Consider the following 5,600-nt stretch of genomic DNA (forward strand, 5'->3'; position numbering starts at 1 on the left):
GGGGTCCCTTGGCTTATTCACCCTGCTGGCCTACCCACAGCCCCGCACCTGCCAAACAAGAAACATTTGCTCACAGACACGCCTCAGCTCTTCTAAATGCCCTCAGTAACCTCCAGTCTGCCATTCATGCCTAATTTGCATACACTAGTCTATGGAGGAGATGAATCACAAGGGACAACACAGATCAATATAGAGTATTAGGCATGCTTTAACTATTCTAATTCTCCGCAGACTGGTATTCCATTAACTGTATCCTGGAGTTTATGGGAGTACTCACAGACTAGAATATTTAACTAGAAAGGCCTACTCTTAGTCAGAAAATAGCTTACCATTGTTAATTTTCAACTAGCCAATCTCAGGAAGGCTTCCAGTTTCCTATACAGTCTAGATCTTGATTTAATCATCAGGAAAGACTTCTGTGTAAGACACACATGGCAGTCTTATCCAGGAGAAAAAGCTCTGCCCCCACAACCAGAAGCTTTGGCTTCCTCCATCCCAGTCATGCCATGCCCGGGACGGTACAGTTGCCTGCTGAGCCTCAATTTCTTTCTCTATAAAATGGGAATGACACCAGTCTCAGACGGAGACCTGTAAAACCGAAATGAGATAAAACATATACCCAGCAAGGTGACAGCGAAGTTTCGATACCATCAAAAAAAAAAAAAACAAACAAAAAAAAACAAAACAAAAAAAACCCTCCAGGTGAAATCCTCATTTAGCCCAGGTTACACAGAAAGCAGGGGAAAAAGGGGGTAGGGGGGATGGGGAGGCACGTCAACCTCAGACACTATATAAAGGCATTCTTGGTATGCACAGTTGGAAGCAGACGGCTACTGGAACCTACTTTGCAGAGAACAAGGCACTCTCTAATGCACAAGGGGCACCCCCGACACAAAGAACGATCGAACCCACTGTGAGAAGTCAAAAGACCCCGATCCAAGAACATAAGGTTAGGCATGAGAGCTTTGCAGCATAGGCATCTTTTCCCCAACCAGGCTTTCCAATTCACCAGCTTCGACATTTGCAAGACGGATCATCTTGCAAAAATAGTTCTTTCTGTAAGTGAGGCCCGAGTGTCAACTTCTGGAGTTTCTGAACTCACAGACTGCCATTAAACAAGAGGCTCTCTGCTCACCACCGCTCTGTGGAGTTGCTTTTTTTTTTTTTTTTTCAAAGCCTCAGCAGACGTTCTCCTGGGCACACAGACCCAGAAAATGACTGTCTAATTCTACCTTCCTGACGAAATGGGAGCCACGAGGGTCTCTAACTGAATTAAAATCACATCACGCCAACTGCTCGTTTGCTTTGTGCCGGGCACGGAGCCAAACACCTCCACACCATTTATCCTACTTAATCCACCCCCAACCAGGCGAGGTGGGCATTATCGCTGCCTGCGTGCAGGGGAGGAAATGGAGGATCAGAGAGGTTAAACGACTCGTCCAAGGTCATCAGCTGGCCAAGGGGAAGAGCCCTACTTGAACCTAGGTCTCGCGTTTCCCAACCACAAGTTCCCAGTACCTTCACGGAACACCCAGGTGTCAAGTTATCTTAACTTCTCATGAATTTTTTAAAGGCAACCCTCAAGTTCGTAATAAGTTTAGGAGGCAGCAACAGGGGGCGGGGGTTTCTTGGGCGCGCTCTCTCCCCGCACAACGCAGCAATGTCACCGCAAGTTAACAGGGAAGCCACACCGGTCGCCTGCGGAACAGGGCGGATTGGTTTGGCACTGGAGTTCGTGCCAGGCCCAGGAAATGCCATCTTTGCAATCTTGAGGCGAATTCGCCCCGGGTGGCTGAGCCTCGGGGACCGCGGAGAGCTGGATCCTCGCAGCCGTGCGCCCCCTCTGCCGGGCTGCGGATACCTCGGCGGTGAGCCCAGGACTCGGCCAGACTGGAGCGCACGCCCACGCCCGCGCCGCCGCGTCCAGAACGCCCAGTCTTTTGCCGCCCGCCCGCGCCCCGCCCCAGCCCCGCCAGGTGATCCTGGCCTGCGCCCCCCGGATGCCCGACGTGGCGCGGGGACCTGGGGCTGCCAGCCCTCCCGCTAGTTCTCCCGCGAGTCTGCCGAGCCCCGGGCCGGGTGGGGGTGGGGTAAGCCCCGCGTGTCCGCGATCGCAGCAGCCCGCGCTCCGACCCTGCCCGCGGAGGACCCAGTCTCCCATACCTGCAGCATCCGGGGGCGCGGGGCGCCCAGGTAGGTCGCGCGGGCGGGCGGCACGGAAGCTCGCTCGCGCCGCGACCTGGCCGCCGTCTGAGCATGCCCAGTGCAGCCCGCGGGCGGCTCCCGCCGGCCGGGCTGTAGCCGCGACGGGCCCGCGCGCGGGGCGGGGGACCCAGGACAGGGGCGGGCCTGGGGCAAACTCGTGGGACGCTGCCACTGGCCTCCGTGGACCACCTGCCGAAACCCCGCAGACCTCGGAGTCCCCTGGCTCACGCACGCAGCCATGCGTGCCTTTAGCATTTATTGAACACCTACTGTGTGCCTGGCTTTCCGGGATTGCATGCCTAGGAATGGCTAAGGCTTGGCGCGCAACGAATCTGAAATGACAGCGAGCCTTGCACCGTGGCTCCGTGGCTGAGTTGGGGGTCGCGCTGACTCCAGCGGCTCCGTGGTTGAGTTGGGGGTCGCAGGGCTCCTTTGCTGGTCCTAGGACACCAGGCAGGTTAGCCCTTCCCAAAGCCTGCAGGGCCCCTAGTGGCGGGCGTTCCAGCCGGCCTCTTCCGCCTCCTCCCACACCTGCCTTCCTGCGCTCAGACTGCACCTTCCTCCCCATCACACCCTCTGAACTTGACCCCGCCTCGAGACGTTTGCACTGCCTTTCCCTCGGGGTAGGACGTGTTTTCCCCTCTTTTGCTGGTGCCTGGGCCCCGTCACCGTTCAGTTATCTTGTAGGAGAGACCTTTCTGGCTACCTTTCTAAATTAGCCCTGACCTCTTGCTCCCCTCTCCAAGTCCATTATCGCATTCCATACAGGTATAAGTCATCCATTCAACAGTTACTTACGTTCTTCACACTTAATATATAGACAAAATTTCTGTCCCTTGTTGGGAGTTTGGGAGTTAGTTTCTCGCAACAAACAACAGGTCCGTAAACAACGCAGTGTATTAGGTGATGAATTCTTAAGAACAGGGGAAGGCCAGGCAAGAAAGCTAGGGGGTGGCCGGTGAGAGCTGGTGGAACAACCAGATCAGGTGACAAATAACAACATTCAGTCACGCAGCTAAACGAGGAAGCTTTCTTGGGACGAAAAAGCTGGTGCAAAAACAAAACAAACAAACAAAAACGAGCGCAAGCTTTGTGCCTGTGAAACGGAAAGGCGAGCAAAGGGGCAGCTGGAGTCGGTTACCGGCTGTCTCTCTTGACTTAGATTCATTCCCCTTAAGGAGTACGTCCCTTCAGTGTCAGCTCGGTAGCTCCGCCTCTCAAGAGACCCAGCCTCTAAACGACGCTTGGCCTCCAGTAAGAACTAAGAACGTTTTGTTGAATGAATATGATAACAAAAGGATGGAGCGATGGTTAGGATCCTATGGTCGGACCTGGGTGCTAGATGTCCCGTGAACCTTTTGTTCCCATGTCACCGTGAGACCGTCGGCCGTGCCTGACTTCCTGGCTTAGATCCCGGTCCGGGTCCCAAGGTAGTGCACCGCTGCGGGCGCCGCCTGAACGTCGCGTTCGGGGAATTCCTACGGAGCCCGGAGTCCTAGAGGCTGCACGGTCCTGGCCCCGCCTAGGATCGCACGCAAAACCTGGAGCTCCGGCGCCAGGACAGCACTATTCGATCTGGCGGGGAGAGCACTGGGCATGCTCGGAGCCTAGGGAGCCCAGCGTCCGGAAGGAAGAACCCCCTAGAGGGACTGGCGAGGCTGCCCACTGAGTCCCACCTGGCCGTCTGTGTTCTACCTCCCGGCAGGGAGTGCTGGGTCACCCTCCTCCCCCAAGCATGGTGGGAAGACTTGGAATTCAGAGACAGCTGACTGCACACAGTGTCCTTCACCAGCTGCTGTGTGATCTGCTACCGGAGCCTTGCGCTCTCTGTGCCCTAAATAATACAAATGCCTACGCTTGGATCCGGGGGAGTGTGGGGATTGAAAAAAAAGAACGTGAATTTATTCAGTCCTCTTTAAATATTTTTTCCCCTTGATGAGACATGAATCCAGAGCTTTGCACACAGTAAGCACGAATCTCTTCCAGTGAACTACGCCCTGCCCCAGACTCCTTTCTGGAGTGCCTATCTCAATTATCCGTCATCCTCTAACACTTTTGGACTGCTAAGGTGAGGGACCTGGGAATTGTTAGAGCTGTCCAGTCTGCCGGAATAAATCGTTACCTTTTTTCTCTGCTCATCACTGTTTAAGCAGTGTTCTCAGATCTGAGCTGGAAAATAGCTGAGAACTTCAGTAAAAAGCGCTAAAAGTTATTTTTTTTAATTAATTAAATTTTTGTTCGCTTTTCGAGACAAGTGTTTCTTTCTCTGTGTAGCCCTGGCCTCTCCTGGAACTCGCTCTGTGGACCGGGCTGGCCTCAAATTCACAAAGATCCGCTTGCTTCTTCCTCCTTAAAGGGGCTTAAAGGTGTGGGCCACCAGCACTCAGCAAGATTTGGTTTTTGGTTTTTTTTTTTGTTTTTAATTCCGTATTTGAAATCATAATAGAACCAGGAACATAATAAAAGAATACACACCCAACTGGAAACAAGTAGATGTTCAAAGGTAGAGTAGTGACTGATTGTGTTCTAATACATTTGTTGAAATAATTATTACAATTAAATCTCACTGGGTCCTTAATACGGGTCAATGGGTAAGGGCTCTTGTGGCCAAGCGTTATGTCCTGAGTTCAGTCATTCCCCAAGACCCACACAGAGTGGACGAGAACTGACTCCTCCAAGTTGTCTTCTGACGTTCCACATGTGTGCACACACATGCACACAATAAATAAATAAAATTATGAAACTATACTGCAACATGGAAACAATGATGAATGAAAAGGCTGAAAACTGTGGGGAGGTGGCACAGCCACACTTGCCAAGAATGTAAATAATAGAGTTTTAAAGCCAGGCATTGTGGTGCATGCATTTAATCCCAGCATTTGGGAGGCAGAGGCTGGTGGGTCTCTGTGATTCTGAGGTCAGCTTGGTCTACAGAGTTCCAGAATAGCCAGAGCTACACAGAGAAACCCTGTCTCAAAAAACAAAACAAAGAAAAGGTATATAAGAATAATAATAAAGTTTGGGGAGTGTTGGAGTTGGTTTTTCCCCCTTAGATTTATCTTCTAACTCTTAAGTGTTTTTGCTGCTGTTTTGTATGTGATTTTTTTTTCTTTTTGAGACAAGGTTCTGTTTGGTTCCAGAATCAAGGGACTGAGGTGCATATTTTATATATCAAAGCAGACCTGACCTCCAGGTTCTCCCAGCATCCCTCAGTTCCTACCTGGCATACATGCCCTGCCCCCAACTTTTAATTTTCCAGCCCAAAGGTTGGGTTGCCCTTCCCCCAGAGGTTCTTCCCTATACAATCCAGACATTTTGGCCTGCCTCTTTTTCCTCCCTCCCTCCTTCCCTCTCTTTTTCTTTCTTCCCCTCTCTCTCCCTCCCTCTTCTGTCTC

The 5,600-nt window shown here is 52.0% G+C and overlaps 1 protein-coding gene across 6 annotated transcripts in view; it reads right to left on the minus strand.

The window, feature by feature from the left end:
• Ptpn3 (protein tyrosine phosphatase non-receptor type 3) overlaps positions 1–5,600 on the minus strand; it is a 151,882-nt gene that overhangs the window by 110,847 nt on the left and 35,435 nt on the right. Inside the window, exon 1 of one of the 6 annotated variants that reach the window (XM_031377463.1) lies at positions 3,537–3,708. The exons of 1 other annotated variant lie outside the window; for it this stretch is intronic. The gene's annotated coding sequence lies outside the window, so the exon portion shown is untranslated. Of the gene's footprint in view, positions 1–1,518; positions 1,538–2,163; positions 2,255–2,475; positions 2,699–3,003; positions 3,211–3,536; positions 3,709–5,600 lie in introns of those variants that run through there. 4 more of the 6 variants (XM_031377466.1, XM_031377464.1, XM_031377462.1 and 1 more) reach the window with 4 other exon arrangements.

Source organism: Mastomys coucha, unplaced genomic scaffold, assembly GCF_008632895.1.
Source record: "Mastomys coucha isolate ucsf_1 unplaced genomic scaffold, UCSF_Mcou_1 pScaffold18, whole genome shotgun sequence".
NCBI lineage: Eukaryota > Metazoa > Chordata > Mammalia > Rodentia > Muridae > Mastomys > Mastomys coucha.